At 45.7% G+C, this 18,290-nt stretch overlaps 1 protein-coding gene across 2 annotated transcripts in view; it reads left to right on the top strand.

Annotated features, from left to right (window-relative positions):
* LOC135915328 (neural cell adhesion molecule 2-like) overlaps positions 1–18,290 on the top strand; it is a 182,612-nt gene that overhangs the window by 80,028 nt on the left and 84,294 nt on the right. The gene's annotated exons all lie outside the window — the stretch shown is intronic.

Here is an 18,290-nt window from a genome sequence, read left to right as displayed (position 1 = left end):
GCAAGGAGGCTAAGCGTTTGCTGTAGTTTTCGAAGCTGAAGAGCAAAAGACAACCTTTTGGAATTTTCCGTTTTTTTTTTTCATTTGTTCCTCAGACGTTTTGCGTTAGAAAGCAAGCGTTTTATATTGCAATGTGCGCTACAGGTACCAAATTTGAAACAACGTCCCACCGACTGGCTCCGAAAAAAATGACAACAAAAAAATTCTGGCAAAGGCGTCAAGAAAGGTTCAGTTTCACATGGAACGGTTAGCTTATTTTATCGCAGTTATCGATTACGAAAAAATAAAAATCACCACTAATAAGCACGCTGCAGCAAAGGCTGTTTTTATTTTGCCTTTGATATAGCGCAGTGTGTTTCTGTTGCTGCACCGAACACCTTAAGATAATGTTGAAATCGACAAACTTCTGTCTCAAAAGTGAGCATGCTCCAAGCGTATTTCATTGTCAAGCGTATTTGTTGGTTTCAACATTATGTTATTAAGGTGTTCAGTACTGCGACAGGAAATTACTGCGCTACATCAAAGGCAAAATAAAAACAGACTTTGTTGCAGCGTACTCGTTAAGGGTGATTTTTATTTTTTTCGTAATTGACAAGTGCGATAAAATAAACTAGCTGTTCCGTGTGAAACTGAACTTTTTTGCTACAAATTTAGTTGTTTGTGGTAATTAGGAATCAATGATTGCCCTTGATGATGGTGTACTTGGAGAGAGCTGGGCAATACAGGTGCGTCAAGTTTGTGGTATAGCACTAACTGCTGAAATTTAGTGAGATTTAACGAAGCTATTAGGAATGAGGGGAATTCATCGCAGATGCACTTAATTAGGCTCTTGGGTGCTTGAAATTCTTGGAGATTCTGCTAAGGTGTCACATTCTCCTGTGAAATTCCACTTAATTAGCGCGACAAAGCTGAAGTATTCTCTTACTTCAATGATGTTAAATACTGTAGGACTTGCTGGGGCACTACACGATATTTATTATTCGCACTTTGCACTACAACTAATAAATACCTATCTACTGGTAAGGGAATCACAATGTTGGCAGTGAGCCATAACAGGAAATCCGTGGCCGGTGTATTGTAAGAATTGTTCTCTTTCATTTATATTCCTTTATTATTATCCACAATTTAGGGTCGATAGCTCACTACCATAAGCGTCACCGGACCGTTGACGAAGAGTAAAACGAAAGGGCATTGGAATAGAATCGCTGCATTATTGATATCCTTATTTCATCCGTATGCCAAGGTAGAGGATCTACGCACGCTTGGCTATTCGCCAGTGCACCTAAATCGGGTACAATCGGCCAGTAGAGAACACACACACACATATACGCACACACGCACACACACGCACACACACGCACACACACGCACACACACGCGCACACACACACGCACGCACGCAAGCAAACACACAGACACACACGCACACCACGCTCGCACGCACGCACGCATTTGCCCTCAGAGTAAATGAAACATTACCACTTTGAACATATTAGCCAACCTGTGGTAACGAAAGAAAATAGTTGTGATAAAAGCGGCTGACTCCCAAAAGGCACACCGTCTCATGGCGTATAAAACGTAAATGGCCGTGTTGTTCCCGTCTTTTCGCTGCATCCACGTCTGTAGTAGTTCTGCAGTCAAATGCACCGCACTGATCGATGACGAATCCATGAGAAAAGCATTTCTTTCGACCACACAACCAAAACAAAACATTGCGAGGCAGTTCCGCGAATGAATATTTAGCGCTATTTCGACGGCGCGGAAATACATTACTCTCCCGTTTCAGAGGCGGGTGCATTAAACGCGGGACGTGGCGCGTTCAGTGACACGCCCCCGCTGCACGACCACACTGCAGACTATTCACCCTTAACACCTTCAGTATCGACAGCATGGGTGTTCGAGGCTAGCACGTACATTTCACGCACTTTGCTGTCGCTTTTGTTTGCGGGTGTACCATCACGTAACAGTGGCCTGACTTAAGTGGGCACTGGCTAGAAGCTCCGCATTGATCATTTTGACACAAGGCGTACAGCATGCTTGCAATAAGTTTGATGTATAATATTTATATTAACACCTTGTAATCTTTATAATCATGACTATAGAGGCGATTCTGATGGATTCTGATTGTGATTACAAGTTTCTATTGGATGTAGAAAGGTAGCATTTAAGAAAAAAAAAGGAGGAAAGAAAGTATGAGCATGCCCTTTCCGGGAAAGCAGTGAGAAAGGAGCTGTCCCTTCTCACGCGAGCATCAAGCTTTCTTGCGGATGTGCGAAACTTCCAGGATAGTTTTTCCTATAAGGGCAACTACTTCATCAGCTTCATCGGGCGCAAGCGTTCGCACTGCATCTTATTTACTGCGCTTGAGGATTGTACTTGCGCGGCTATATATACTGTTATCAACGAGCAATTGGTCGGTCTATGGAATTGTATGGCGGTCTTCGCAGTTCTGTGAAACAGCGCGAGGGAGGCAAGCACCAGAGTAATTATAACACGCACCCAAGCATCACTAACATCACTCTTAAGTTACTTTCACGAGAGAATGATTTCTTTCTTTTTTTTGCGAATGCGTCTTTCGTGCTGTCCGCAGTAGGGCGCAAACCAGGGGCCGTATTCTGAGATGTTCGCCTTCCGCGAAAGTGACATTCAATAAGCCATGCGACTGCTTACCCATGACGTCAGCATGCACTACCAACGCGCTCTCTCGAACGCTTCACATCGCATGAGAGATCGAGCCTGGCGAATGCAGAGTGGCACGGGTGTGTTGTTTTCGAGTGTAGTGGCCGCAGTACGGGTTCTGCGCACTGACTATGTTTCTTACGGCCTCTTTAGGTAAAATAAATTGAATAGGAGGTGTGAAATGTTTTATTTTATATGAATCAACAAACGTCGCCGCAAAACAACGCCTGTAAAACGTTACCAAGAAGGCTACGATGAACTACCAGCTATCTTATCTCTACTACACTCCACCACCAACCGAACGCCAAGAGACGCCAAAAGACATTTTCATTTATTCAATATATGTCGACAGCACCCATCGGCACCATGGCGTTAAAATGACGTAGGCCGGAACTACTAGATGGCACTGTTATTTTCCGGTTTTGCTACAATCTCCAATCAGCGCGCGCCGTTGGCGGAGGCGTGGCTAGGGCGAAACTTTCGCGGAGGCGAATGTTTCAGAATACGTCCCCAGGTGATTCAGAAATCTGTTCGGTTTACCGAAACGCGCGTTGTATGTGATTTTCAATGCAAGTTTGTTGCTATAACGTAAAGCGAGGAATATCGTCGTGCAGAATGGGTTGAACCCCATTAACGGAGATTGATAGGAGCTGGCTAGGCACGAAGATCAGCGAAGCTCACCAGGCGAAATTTCGAAACGGCGAGGAGTGTATGTAGTGCAACTTGAAGGAGGAGGACTACGAACAGTTCACCAGTATGGACCAAAATAGCTTTAAAAAGTACTTCTCCTTTTACTCCTTTTTAAAAAGTAAATGATTGCCTGAGACAATTTGTCTGCGGTGCACTCTCTCTACTGATAGGGTCAAGTTAGCGGATTGCTAACATTGCTATCTTGCGCCTACAGTTACTTGACTTGCCTTTTGAAGTGGAAATGCGTTAACGCACCACTGTAATCTTGCGCAATTGCGATTGTGTGGCTCAATAACACTGCATCAGCACTATATAATCATACGGCAGCGTGAACTTAGTTGTCAATTTTGTGAAAGAAAACAAGAAAGAGAGCTCCCGTTCGCATACAGCTACTCGAGGAAAAAACGCCAACACTGACATCAATCTCGTGCCAGTCGCTTTCTACCACTTATTCCACTCCATGACGCTGAATCATTGGGGGCGAGATAAGCCATTCCAGAAGGCTTTTATTTTTAGCCGAAGGGACGTGACAAGAAAGAAGCACAAATATCGAGCGCCCTTGGCAAATTTTCCTTTCTTCGACGTAGACATCAAGCATGAGGCCATATTAAGAATCGAAGGAGTTTCCCTGGATGAAAGCCCCGCTTTCAAGAAAGATGAGCTTCTTAATGTCTCTAGCAGCATTGTGTGCCTCATTCCCGGTATAATTAAATGGCAACGTACCCTGCTTTCAAAATGTTAGTGCCGATATTATAGCGCAGAAAAAATTGTCCGGTGAGGTTTGTTTGTTAATAAAGTTCAAGTTAATAAATAAATTTTGTTAATAAAGTTCAATGCTCGCACTATAGTAGTAGTGTATTGTAAGAATAGTTTGTTGTAGATCATAAATAAAACCCAGCTGAAGCCACATTCAAGAATGTGTTACCAGGCTCTGATTTCGGCATAGTGCGATGAGTTGAATACATTAACGAGGTGCCCCCAGGTGCCTCTTACTCCCGCAATCTTTTCATGCTAGCTTTCCTTCTTCGTGCTAGCTTTCGGAGTCTATTTATCGCTAGCGCGAGAAATACACTCATTCTATAATTGTCGCAAAGCGTTCAATGTTGAAGCAACTACGCCACACTAATGACATCGAATAACACATCACTGACCGCAACTTCTGTGATGCGCTTCACGTGAAGTCTCGTGGCGTATGTAGCATAAGCTACTCACCGAAAACCATGTGTTGCGAACGTTGATAAGCCCGACATGCATGATAGGCGTTGCCGCTTTGAATCTTAGGAGTCGGCATGTACGACTACATGACATTGCACACCATGTCGGTATTGGTAGCTCAATGCCCATATGTTTAAATTGCGGTGTTGGTAATCAAGCGATGACGCACATCGATATCAGACTTTGTAGTGAAATCTTGTAGTAAGATGTGTAGTAAACTCATTTGCCAAAAATGCTCACGCCATAGCTCAATGGGTGCACACCTCCTGCTAGGCGAGCTCATCTTTGGCTGTGCCAAAATTCTCGTAATTAAACTGGGCCACACTGCGACGAGTCGAGACAACAGAGCGCGTAGGCCGAGCATAGGTTTTGTGAATGCTGGTTGCGCAGGTGTCAATTTGGCCGCACCGCATTAGAGTTGATGTGTTTGTGAAATGTATTGCGTCATCCGGTGGGTTCGACTATAGAAGGAAAATTTGTGCGACGAAATGTATTACGATGAAAGTTATTTCGCTGTTTTCCTTCTGTGACGAATGCGTCCGGCTTCAGAATCCATAACATCCACTCTAGCACCGCATTCGAAGGGTTACTTTAAATGGCTCGCATCGCTCCACAAAAAGAGATCGAAGGAAAATATTTATGGTGAATGCGAAGTGCGTTAGAAGACATTTGCAAATTTAGAATATCGTGCGATTTTGGTCGTAGTTATGATGTGTTACTGAACCATACCACGAGGGACCGTATTCAAAAAGTGCTGTTACGCTGGAATCGTTATCAAATTCCAGCCATTCCTGATTATGGACACATTATTAGTGAATGCTGCCAGCCAGCGGTCAATAAATAGCACTTGAAAACAAAGATACCTGTAAATTCGGCTTCAGACGCGAACGTATATGACGTTACGCCAAAGAATTTTCTGATTTAGGGCAAGCTGTTCATAGAAAAGGACATTTTAAGTTATAACACATTATAGGAAACTCCGCCCCATGTTAGAATACCACGACAGCAATACCACCACTGTTAGCGTATCGCTCTCCAACAAGTCCATCGCGACATAGACTCAGCAGAGGAGTAATTCTGCGTGAATTTTGCCGGCCAACTGTCCCTTTTTCATTATGAAGGACCTGTGTGACATTGCAATCGCAAGAAATATCCTCATGGAGAGTACGTTTGGTATCCAGATGCAGCGAGGAGCAAAGCAGCACTAGCTTCGTGGAAGCGTTCCTAATTATCGCCTGTACCCGGCGGTGCCACAAACATGGCCCTCATGCCACCTTCGCCCAAACAGCTAGACGCTGCTTGAACGCGAGAGATTACAACTGGGGGTGGCGTTTCAGCCCCCCATCCCTTTGGTCAATTTTTTTGGAAAGGTGACGATAGGATCGTCCTATGGCGCCTAGGCCACTACGAGAAACGCCATGACAACAAAGATTTCTCCTCGTGACTCAAAAATAGTTATGCAGCCCGGACAAAATTCACAAAGCTTTGTGTTCGTAAGGGGTCATCGCCAGTGGCCTGCTGCCTTCACGAATCATATGTCCAGCATCAGGATTGTCTGGAATTTACTCTTACATGTCATTTTGGCGTGAGAGATTTTCCTGAACGTGGGGATACATAATCTCGAGAAAGTATTTTAAATCCCTTTCGTTCGTTGTGATCTCCAGCACACCAAGCATGTCTGACAAATGGCCTTCACAGTACTGAAGCCACCCTAATTTATCAAATGCGCCCAGGACCAGCGCGAATTCCAGCGTGGTGGTGCAAGACGGTAGTTAAGTCGTCAACATCCTCATCAGTACACTGTAAAGGTGTTGGTGACGAAGACCATTGTTTTCTAACGACTGTTGAATTTGACGGACAACTTAAAGTAATTACATATTGATTTAGGCCCAAGATTGCCGCAAACACGAGCGCAAGGGACATTTTGTTCTGGCGAGACACTGAATGTTGAGGGGACGATTTAACTCCATAAAATTCCTCCGTGAGACAGAGCAAGTAAGGATGGTGAAACATGTTGGTCTACGTGTGACGTGATGACTGGCGCGCAGTGTGTTGCATCCTGGTTCAAATCCACCGTCGCCATTAGTATTCCCTTGTATTACCAGGTAAAATTTTACGGGCTTCCGACACTACCGCACTTGAAAAGTAATGCTCGGGCCTAACAATCACCGGCAACATTTGCAAGGCTAGGTCCACCTTACAACAACAACAACAACCACAACAACAACAACAACAACAACTTTCGCAGTGACAGGGCTGTGGCCGCAAATCACTCAGAGTGGACGTTTAATACGCGTATGTGAGGCATATTTTTCTTGCTTTTGCACTGCCTGCCAAACTTTGCATTAATGCTGCTTTTAACGTAGCAATGACCATGCTTTCGATTTCATGCATATGCCGGCGTTCATGTGCATTGTGGTAGCAGAAATAGCTACATGTGCACACAGATGCTCCGGCCATTACCATATTATAGATTGTTTAGAATATCAGTAAAAGGTGCAAAATATATATGCATAGCTATACCAGAGAAGGAGAGAAAGGATAAGTTAGGATATCAGAGAAAGGCGCAAAATATGTATGCATAGCTATACCAGAGAAGGAGAGAAAGGACAAGTATTAAAACAATTCGTTCTTTTTTCACAAATCGATTCAATCCGCGTAGGCATTGCCACTAAATGCTCGAAAGAGGAAAATTCCCCAAACGAGTGACCATCGGACGAAACTAAGAAAGTTAAGGGAGCTGGCTCTCTTAAGGGAAGCACCGCCATAACATTGCCCCGAAACACCACACTCGTGGCAGCCGTTTCCGCAAACGCGTATGAAGAGCCGCCGAGGCCTGGCTGGCATACGGTGCACGATTACTGCGCGCGGCAATCGCCTCTCCTGTCTCTTTCCCGAGTTCGTTCTCCCGTGCCTAAGGCAAGAGGAGAAACGGTTGATGCGATGTGGCGGAGGGTAAAGGAAACAAGTAACGCCGCCCGTCGAGCGTCGTACACACGCTGCGTCCGAATGTGGCGATGGCTCCGCGAACGACGTTGGACGCGGTGAAGACTGCTTCCGTCGCTCCAAGAGGGGAGGGAGGAGCATTATTAAAGCGAAAAGTTCGCCGGACAAACTTGGAGGGAGGAAAGGTGGGGACGCTGCGTAGATACGACGCGAATGGATCGCGGAAAGATAGCAAACACTACAATGCAGCATCAGATGTGTAGTGAGGCTCGTTTAAGAAGCGTGCGTTCTACTGCAAAACGCGAGGCTCGTAGGTTCAGTGAAGAAAGATAGAAGAAGGTGGAGGATAGCATTATTTATGAGCGCGGAATGAACAAAAAGCAGAAGAAAAAAGACATCAAGGCAGAGAGTGAAAAGCGCCCGATAAACGATACTTTAGCGTCATCCACGCAGAGTTTCTGGCTCCTTTCTGTTGCTATATAGCCAACTCGACGAAGCGCATTCGACGATATGGATGCGTGTAAATCCGGGACGGCCGGACGATGTTGCCGCGACCTGTGTAGAGAGCGGTGAAGTGTGCGCAAAGCACCGCCCGCTTTCCACGGCCGCCCTTCCTCACTCCGTCTATTTCCTGCGTCTTCCATCTTCGAAAACAGCTTTCTTTTCCCCCACATTCCTCCTCTCTTCTGAACTCTTCCTTGTACCTTCTCCGCTCATTCCGTGCTCCCCTATTAGGTGAAGCACACCCACTGAAGCATGTTTAGGAATCGCGTCCCTTTTTTTATTTTCTTTTTTAGGAAATTTCTTCCTCTCTACATTTCCCCCTTCGCCGTGAGGCTGTTCCACTCGCCTCCTCACTTATACAACCACCCTCTCATGCTGGCAAGCTATTTTGCGCAATGCACCCTTCCCCCTCACCTTCCGCGTGAATCAATAACGTCCGTGCGTGCGGGGCGGTTCTCGAACTACGCTCGGACACGCCGAGAATCGTAAATCTGCTCTGGAAATTGAGCCCCCCCCCCCACTCCCTCACCTGCACTCACTGATTTTCGTATCTTCTTTGCGTGGTCTCACCGCTCTATGACTTTGTCCTTAACTCGTTCCTGTTTCTCAAAATTTAGCTCTTCTCTACCAGCCCCCATACCTCATTCTTTTCCCTTTTTTCTTTTTTGCTAGTGGAAGGTTTCTCTTCATTTGATAGACACGCCCTCCAGACCGGTGCCCTCGAGCGTTTTGCGGAAAGGAAGAAATTGTAAGGAACTACAAAAACCATGGACGAGGATGTGCAGGTTTGTGTCCGCTTTGTCTCGAAAGAATGTACGGGTAGAAAAGCTACTCGGCCGATGTCCTTCCTGCGCTTTCACCAAAGACATCTCCCTCTAGGAGGTTTCCACCCTTCAGAAGTTCTAGCGGTCTCTTCAAATTGTACTGGTGCACGGAAACGGACAGTATACGGCGGCCCCAGTCACATGTGATTGTGGCCCTTACCAACGGTCGGAAAGCACTTGAGAGTGCGTATTGAAAACTCAGACTCGCCGCCTGTTCAGATAGTGAAACGGCCTTCGTAAATAGGGCAGCTGTAGGTGGTGGTATAACATAAAAGTAAAGTGCACTTATGTGTAGAACTAGTACACGCTTGCTTAGGTCATACCCGAAATGTTCAAATGGCTAAAGTAAGACATGCTTGTTAAAAGCAGCAAGCATGGTTTAATCATGAGTTCGACGGAATCCCGTCTGGTCGGGATGAGACATGACAAAGAAAGATGTACACCAAGTTAAGCTTAATAAATGACAAGACGTTTCGGCTTCCACACGGAAACTTTGTTCACAATGGGGGGAAAAAGGTTGATGTGCCTGTTTAAATAGGTTTTAGCATGTGGCGCAAGCACCACACGTAAGAAAGGGGAACGGTTCCTTCGTTTCGATTGAGCGTGTGTTCTGTTTATGGTGTCTCGAGAGACTCTAGGTACAGACTTCCAGTTTTTTTTTCGTGCTGAATAGAGTAGATTTCATCCAGTCAGTATTGTGTGTAGTCGTTGCTGCGTGCTCTGCCAAAGCATTCGAAGCCACTCTTCTCTTATCCACATCGTTTTGATGTTGGCGCAGCTGCTGTTAGAAGTGGTCTGCCTCCCCTATGTAGACACAATCGTAGTCTCACAATCAAGCACAGCGCTTGAATACGCTTGATTCTGCTGCTCTCGACGCCGATCCGGCTTTACTAGCACGGTCGCCATTTGATGTCCCCGACTTTAAGAGCCGTCTTAGTTTCTGCCTGGACAACACCTACTTCTGTTTATGTTACAAGCAAGTTCACGTCACCCCAACGGGTGCCTCTGCCTCGGTGACCGCGGCGAATACGACAATAGAATAGCTGGAAAGTTTCGTGCTCGCTTCCTTCAGCCCATCACCAAGAATGTTTCTACGCTACTATGACAATTGGTTTTGCCTAATCAAGCACTGTGCTTTGCAAGCTTTCAATATGCGTCTAAACAATCAAGCGGATTCCATTGATTTCACGGTTGAGATGGAGACAGACCAGAAAGTGCCGTTTTAGGATGTATTGGCGAAAAGAAGCAATGATACGCTTTCTTTTAACGTTTTCAGGAAGAGTACACACACTAGCTGGTACCTGAATTTGTTGTCTGTGCCCACGCTGACGCTCACAAGAGGTCAGTTGTTCCCTCCCTGTTGTGCCGTGCGAGTTGCACGGAGCCTGAATACCTGAATTCCGACGTGCAGACAATCCGGAAAGGTCTTTCGACGAGCAGTTAACCTCCTGCGTCCATGAATGTTATAGAACAGCGTTTGGTAAACCCTTTTGAAGTTGGCAGGGCCCGTTTGAAGAAACGTGCAACCTGGAGTCTTTAAGACAGAATCAACAGAACACACGCTCAATCGAAAGGAAGGAACCCTTCCCCCGTCCGGCGCGCGATGCTTGCGGTACGTGTTAAAACCTATTTATACGGGCAAACCAACCATTTTCGCTCCAATGTGAACAAGGCTTCCATATGGAAGCCGAAACGTCTTGTCCTTTAATACGTTTTGCTTGGCGGGTGTATGTCTTTCTTTGTTAGCAAGCATGGTTGCTGGCCATGGTTTCGAATAAATTGTTTTTGTTCTTTTATACCGGTGCCCGTACGACGACACTAGGGGGAAGCCACTGACAGTGTGCACATTTTAATGGCGTGGAATTATTTCTACAGACATGCATTTGTGCTGGTGGCTTTGCAGAGGTGATTAACGGTGCAGTTACGAAAATGCTAACCTTTATTGATACAGACAGAATCGGTCGATCAGTTAACCAGAGCTCTGTAGAGCTTGTCAATTGCAAACTGCACTGCTGACGCTTTCGCCTGTATGAGCACAATGATTTCGAACTTTGTTTGAAACGGTTCCTGTTGAGAAAGAAAAAGAAAGAAAAACACACATGAGCGTGGTTCACTGCGAATGATGTCTAAATGCGCAAGCATGGCGATGCTACGTAAATATACACGCCATAGATGTCAATAGCAGCCCTCACAGTAATGCCGAAATAGTGCAGTTTTCATTAGATGGGGGAGGGGGGGCGCAGTCACCAATATTTGCGCAGACAGCACGATGACCTAAGTTGCTGAATGCATGACTGCAATACTAAAATAGTGTCACTTTTTTGCGCATACCTTCATTCAGTAAACATGTCTCGAAGATAAAAATACAACTTTCTGAACCATGCTGACACGTTGTGCAGTCGTTTGCCATTATAAGGAGCCTTCCCACGGACGCCTAGGATTCAGCGCGTTTGTATCGAGGCACCTTATCTGCTCGGTGCAGCTTTTGCGTACAGCGGCGAGCGCGGCTAATCTGCTTTGACACAACTGCTGCAAAAGCACTTGAACACCGCACGCTAGCTGCGTCTCACATCTTCTGCAAGCGAACTTTCCTGGTGGGCAAAACATCCACGTAAGTGCAGTCAGAGAAGGGCGGACAAAATTAAATTGTTTTACTTACAACAGCCTCCCTATTTCAACGTTATTGCGAGTTATTGTGTTACTGTATTTTATTTGTTGTATTACAGTTACTGTACTACAGCGAGCAATACGACACCAGGCTGACAACACACTTGAAGTTATCCTAATTCCTCAGCATACAATTTTCTATGCTTACACGCTGCCTAACTGAGGGGAGAACAGATGCGCAGCGAACTGGCTTGCATGGCACTTTAATCCGCAATATAGTCTCAATAAACTTTTCTTCTAAATACACCCATACCGGGCGTTTTATTAGGACGGTAAAATAAATTTAAAAAATCGCCTGTGACATTAGCACATATCTGTTTGAGCTGAAATACTTGAAGAGCTATGCATTGCATACACCTCAAATCAACACGCATAAATGACTAATTACCAAAAGTTCACTAAATAATTTTGGAAATGTTTACTTCAGCGAACATAATGCAATACACGAATTGAAGCCAGTGATTTCATTGCGGACATCCACTTGGAACAAATTTCGAGACTAGCTCCAGTTTTGAATCAAGCGCAGTCAACGTTGTAACATTTCACTGTGCCACTTGCTTTTTTTAAAAAGAAAACGCTTTCTTATGAATTGAAGAATCGTCAGGAACTCTGGGAATGCATATTTCGAAAGTGGCGGCATCCGCTGACGTTAAAAGTGGATATCATCGTTAAAACGAGATATGATTCGAACGTCACTGGCTACAATTGCTAAATCGCAATACGTGACATCAAGTAATTATTCTGAGAGGTAATTAGCAAAAAAATGGTAATTAGTCAAATATTCACTTTCATTTTTTCCTTAAATGTTGTGTGACTCTATGAGTAATCTTAATCTAGGTTAGGAAATATAATCCTTCTAAATATCACGCGTGATTTTTGAAATATATTTTACCAATAAAATAAAATATACCGTAAACACTGTGCTCTTAAGTATTGTGTTAAGTTAGTGTCTCTACTTTGTCCGTATATTCAATTGTTAGACTATACAAGTGTAACATCTCAGTTGTCGCAATGACTTAGGGGTCACACCCAAATTTATCAAATTCACGGAATGTATCCGAATGGGGTGCTTATGGGGGATGCCGCTAGCCCAGAAAAACTGTATAGCACTAACGTAGCTGCAAGCACAGGCCAAACACCATAAGAACACAGATTCTCCTGTAGTCATCCGGGTCATCAGAGGACAGAGTGCAATAAATGCATCCACGCCGTAGTTTGAGCGATCTTGTCACTGTGAGCAACCGCATGAAATGGCGAGAGAGAAGTTCCCCAGAGGTGACACGAAGAGCTTAACATCTAAAACAACTCCGCATACGGCTTAGGGTCTCCGGAAAAATGCGGGCTCTTCCTGCAACTTCTATCATAGACGCATACTAAAGAGGACGCAGTGCTAATCGTTAGGCCCTGAATATTACACAATCCCAACGATGTTGCTCAAGGCAAGATTGAAAAAAGGTCGCACTAATAGGTGTATCAAGTACATGGAAAATGCCCCAAAGTATGCATTGCGTACTTACAAGGAATGATAAAGAGCAGTCTCTTCTCTGCACATTTTACCTGGTTAGAATACCCCTCCACCACCTTATCAACGCATAGGAGAGCTGGAACCGCTTCACTATTTGGGCTTGACAAACCATTTGGCCACCGCTAGTTGTCCAGATAAGGAAAGGACGTTATCGAGTCCAGTCAGTTGGACACAGCACTGTGACCTGGGCTCAGCTTGACTCCGAATCAGAGGACTGGAGCTAAGAGTAGTTTAAAAACTACGTTTCCCTCTTTCTCTAGATCGAACTTTCAACATGATAACTGCAATTTTGGGCACGCGACTAATAATTTGAATAGCATTGACCTATGCGTACCTGTGTTTGAGTGACCGGTGGTTTCATTCGCATTCTGAAATTGTGTGCACTTGATAGATTTTCCGTAATATTTAGTTTCTTGTTCTGCATTTCCATTTTTCATTCATACTGGGTGTTCAAGTGGCCGGCGGCTGCAGGTGCGAGCCTATTCCGCGTCATTTCTTCACTCTCAAAAGCGACCGTCGTGGTCCAGTATGGTAACTTAAGATATAGCGAAGCAGAGACCTGGGCATGGCGTAGATTGTCAAAGGCGTCGTCGATCCTTGACACGGGGCAAACATCACGTTTGGGGATTTTGTTAATCCGTCTGTAATCGAGACAGAAGCGTATTGTGTTGTCATTTTTTTTACCAGAACGAAGGGAGACGCCAACGTGCTTGTCGAATGCTGAATAACATCATTATTCACTATTTCATTAACTTGCCGTGTAATCGACTTTCTTTGCATTGCCGATACGCGGTATGAATTCTGACGAACTGATCACGCCAACATTTTGTTAAATTACGGTGTTTCGAAACGGAGTTGGGCTGAACTTTAGATTATGGGGAGAAGCAGCCAGAGAGTTCCCTCACGAGGGTTAAAGTTGCTGCTTCTGTAGTTGCGACAAGCCGGCATTAACGTGAGTGCGGTTGCTCATGCTGGTAGCATTTTCATGTCCGGGGAAGTCATATCTGATGTGCCGACATGGCAGAAGTCAGCAATTTAGTTGAAGTCGATTTCCACGCGTCGCTCACTAGGTCACGGACGAGCTGTAGTTGGAGAGAACCCACGGAGACCCACGAGGCGGCAAGGACACGTCGTGTAGATGTGTGCTTCTTCGCCAGAATGACCACAAAGAGGCCTGTGGTCCGGGTTTCACCAAACGTCGCTTTTCATTCGTCGTGTTGCAGTGAAGGATGGCGGGCTGCGAGACCTGAAACCTACTTCTATTTGTTCAGTGGGGTGCACGAGGCTAGAGGTATGGCACACCGGATGACGTCGCACAGCTTCCGCATAAATAACACGCTGAAACTGCTGTGGCGTTTCGAACTGCTCAGAAACTTTAATGGCCTGCCTGATTTCTGCACGTACTATTCCAGACACAGAATGCTGCCCTACGGGCGGGTCGGCCGCCCCACCTTCTGGAGTTCCTCTTTGATAACAGGCTTGATCAGCATTCGTAAGAAGGTGCTGTGATTACTATTGATGGCAGTGAAGTTACCTGGAATCATGACGTCACGCTTTCACTGTTTGGCACGCTGTCGAAGGGCTTTTTTCCATAGTTTTGGCTTCGGCGAGATAGTCCACGAGTGTCGTCGGCGGATTGCGAATGAGGCCGGAAATGATTTCTTGCTTTACACCTGGCATTAAGTGACCTACTTCTTTTATCTCCAGCCATAGAGGCGTCCGCGCATGGGAGGAACTAAGCCATCTCCTCCACATAAGTGGTAATGCTCTCATTCGGCCTTTGAACCGTTGCTTGGATCGCCGATTCTGCTTTCTCCTGTCTGTCCGCACTGGTACAGGTGTTGCGAAATTGGCGACGAAATTCGCCCCACTATGTCAACGTCGACTCGTGGTTCTGAAACCACGTCTGTGCGCAATTCTCGAGAGCGAAATACAGAATGCGTAGAATGCACTCGTAGTTCCAGTAGTGAAAGTTGGCGACCCGTTCGAAGTGATCAAGCCAGTTGTCAGCGTCTTCAAGAACGCATCGATGAAACGAATCGGGCGTCCGGGGTTTGGCTGACGATGCATTGCCATGCAGTTGTAACAGTGAAACGTGCCGGATTCATCGTCTTCGCATGCTCAGGTGTTTCTCAAATCGTCCGCGCATGCTGAGACCGCGCTGTGACTGAAGTCCCTGAAGGTGACGGCTGGTACTTACGTGTACAGGGTTAAGCTCCGTCAAACTAATCACTGGCTCTTAATCGGGGGTACACTCCGGCGATTGTATCATCCACGCACCCTGCACCTCCTCCAGAAGCATGTTACGAAGTTAACAAGCGAGGCTTTTGCAAAACCATGTTCGGTTATTAATGGTTGATGTAGATGTATAGCCTTAATGTCAATGGCACATACCCACTCTGTGGGATTGATCAAGAACCGCATAGTTCAACATAACAATAATAAAAACGAACTATAAAATGATATGAACAAAATCTGTGAATAGGTATATTGGATATAGGAAACAGATTCTAGCTGATGGTTTAACACTCGTATAGCACGCGTACCACATACAATTTATGGTTATCGTTCAAGTAGCCGGTGGCTGCAGGTGCCAGCTTACTTCGTGTCACTACAAGCAGTCGCAAGCTTGGCTTATATAAATACTGTAAAGTGCATAAGTACAATGACAGGCTGCAAGAGAGAGAGAGAGACAGACAACAGCGCCACCTATTATCGGGAATGAATTTCAAGCATTACTTTCTTTCGTTGTTGAATATGATTGTGAGTACAGGGATCCTCCCGCGGTAAACATTAGACAGCCTAAGAAAACTTCAAGGACACTCGGCTCAAGAATGTGTTCTATCCACTTCTTTGCTTCAAAACAAATGCGTACACGAAAAAAAAAACAAGTAGGCGAAATCTCTCAATTAGCGCAAAGAAAGCGGTTCTAGCGGCGCCGAAGACAGATGCTCGAGCGGCAGAAGACGTCAGTGCGGCGAGACCGGGTGCTAATAAATAGGGTCGGACAGCGGAGGTTCCTACACGAGAAGCAAGGTCGCAAATGAGGGGAGTAATGGCACGCAATCAAATAGGGCAGCACCGGAGATACCCACGAACAGGGGTCCGGCGTTAAGAAAAGAACGAGCCGATCGACGGGCCAGGCGCCGGCGGCTGGGCGGTTCATGACAGATAGTTCGCCAGATTTCATCGCGCTGCTAATCCTTCAGGTCTCGGACACCGGCGGCCGCAGAGAAGCGGTGGGTGATGAACGACCGGGGATTTCCCGCCCGGCCTGGCGTACATACAGAGAGCCGAACGAATCCTTCTTGTACCTGCGTTCCATCGCGGGGGGAGAATCATGTGGAGGGCGGAGGGTGCGAAATTGGCGCGAACATCATTGAGAGTGCGGCGAAAGCAAAAGTCTGGAGGCTCTCACCGTTGATTCTGCGTTGAGCGCTTGCCCGGATATGCGTATCTTAGAACGAAACAAGAAATATAAAAAATCAATATCGCAAGAAGTTTGGTGCTGTGTGGTAGATAATGTTTTTCCTTTATCCCAGACGCTGTTTCTTCGTATAGCTTCTCACGCCTCCTTTTTATGTTGCTTTACTTTCAATATTTTACGCTTTGAACAGTATGGACTAGACAAGTAACTGGTGTAGTGAATACTCGCAGTATTGGGAAGCTGAAGTGGAGTTACGCTTACCATGTAACATTGATTCAAGAACACAAGAATGAAGGCACTGGGAAAGGTAACGCTGTGGAGGATGACTGAGAATTAGGTTGTATGATAAGGTCAGCAATTTTGCAGGTGTAAGAATCAATCAGCCTTCGCAATTATAGATAATTGGGAGTGGTCTTCGGGTAGCAGCACATATAACAAAGCACGATAATATTTATGAAGAATTCAGCTTTATGTAATATCGGGACTCTTGCGTGCTGCACAGGAAGGGTCCCAACGACTTCTTAGTGATCGACTTCCATTCGTACTTACAGGGGAAAAAGGGTGAACCACTCCGAGAATGAACCGCTAGTTTTTGAAATGACCTACGGTGGTTTAAGAATCTCCGAAAAAAAAAAACGGCTGTACACTGGTTTTTTGAGCGTGTGTTGACTGCAATAAGCTGAAACGCAAGCATTGAGGTGAAAACCGAGCTTGGAATATCTTAAGTTCGCGTTCAAAACGGCGGAAAATGCTACCAGTGAAGGATGTCAGCAATTTCGTGGCCTCATTTGCGCAAATTTGGTCTTTCTTGTGCGTAAGCAGCCTTCTAAATTGCAGCGCTGCTTTTCTCGATGCATTTCAATAGAACCGCCACTTTTACTTTAATTAAAAGATTTCATAAAACGCTAGCGGATGCCGAGTGCTGGGGGAATCGGTTGAAGCGAAGCTTTCATTGGTGTTCGTGAAGGACGGCGTTCATGCTTAACGGTCCTTTGCAAGGAGAGATCCCACGACTCAGGTTGGACACGCTGTCACTCGGAACCGCCTTTGCTAACACAAGCTCGTTGCACTGGATCATGCACTTATGATAGATTACGACGGATGAATAACGACGACGAAACGACGACCATGCCATGAAGAAGACTGAAGGATGACGAGCAACGGCAACGATGAAATGGAGACGACTGCATGAAAATGATCATGATGTAACGAACACGACAGCATGACGATGACGGCGTGAACACGATGGCGTGACAACAGTAGTGAAGTTGGTAGAATGGTACCGATGGCACGGAAAATAGGGTGTGGTAAGGACGGTGTGACGAAGTGAAACATGGAGTTGTAATGACGATGAAGGCTTGACAAAGTTATGATAACGATGATAAAATATTGACACTGATATGACAGCAACGGCATGCCCACGATAGTATGATGATGGCGGAATGACGAGGACTGTATTAGGAGGACGCCATGATGAAGATGGGAATCACTGCGACAAAATGATGGCAATTAAACGACCACCATGGCAAGAAGACGACTGTCTGGAGACGACGCAATGACTACGATGGCATTACGATGATGGATTGGCGATGGCAATGTGACGGTAATGCTGGAGTCGAGACGAAAATATAATGACGATGATGTGATGACAACGTGGAGCTGTGACCGGAATGATGCCAGTTGTATGACGACGGTGTTGTTACGAAGGGAATTACAGAGCTGGAATTAGGATGACGGCACGACGACAATATGAAGGCGATGATATGACAATGCTAGGATGATGACGACGGTATGAAGGTGGCATGACGACAAT

This window comes from Dermacentor albipictus, chromosome 1, assembly GCF_038994185.2.
Source record: "Dermacentor albipictus isolate Rhodes 1998 colony chromosome 1, USDA_Dalb.pri_finalv2, whole genome shotgun sequence".
Classification (NCBI taxonomy): Eukaryota; Metazoa; Arthropoda; class Arachnida; order Ixodida; family Ixodidae; genus Dermacentor; species Dermacentor albipictus.
This window is presented reverse-complemented; position numbering and strand designations above follow the sequence as displayed.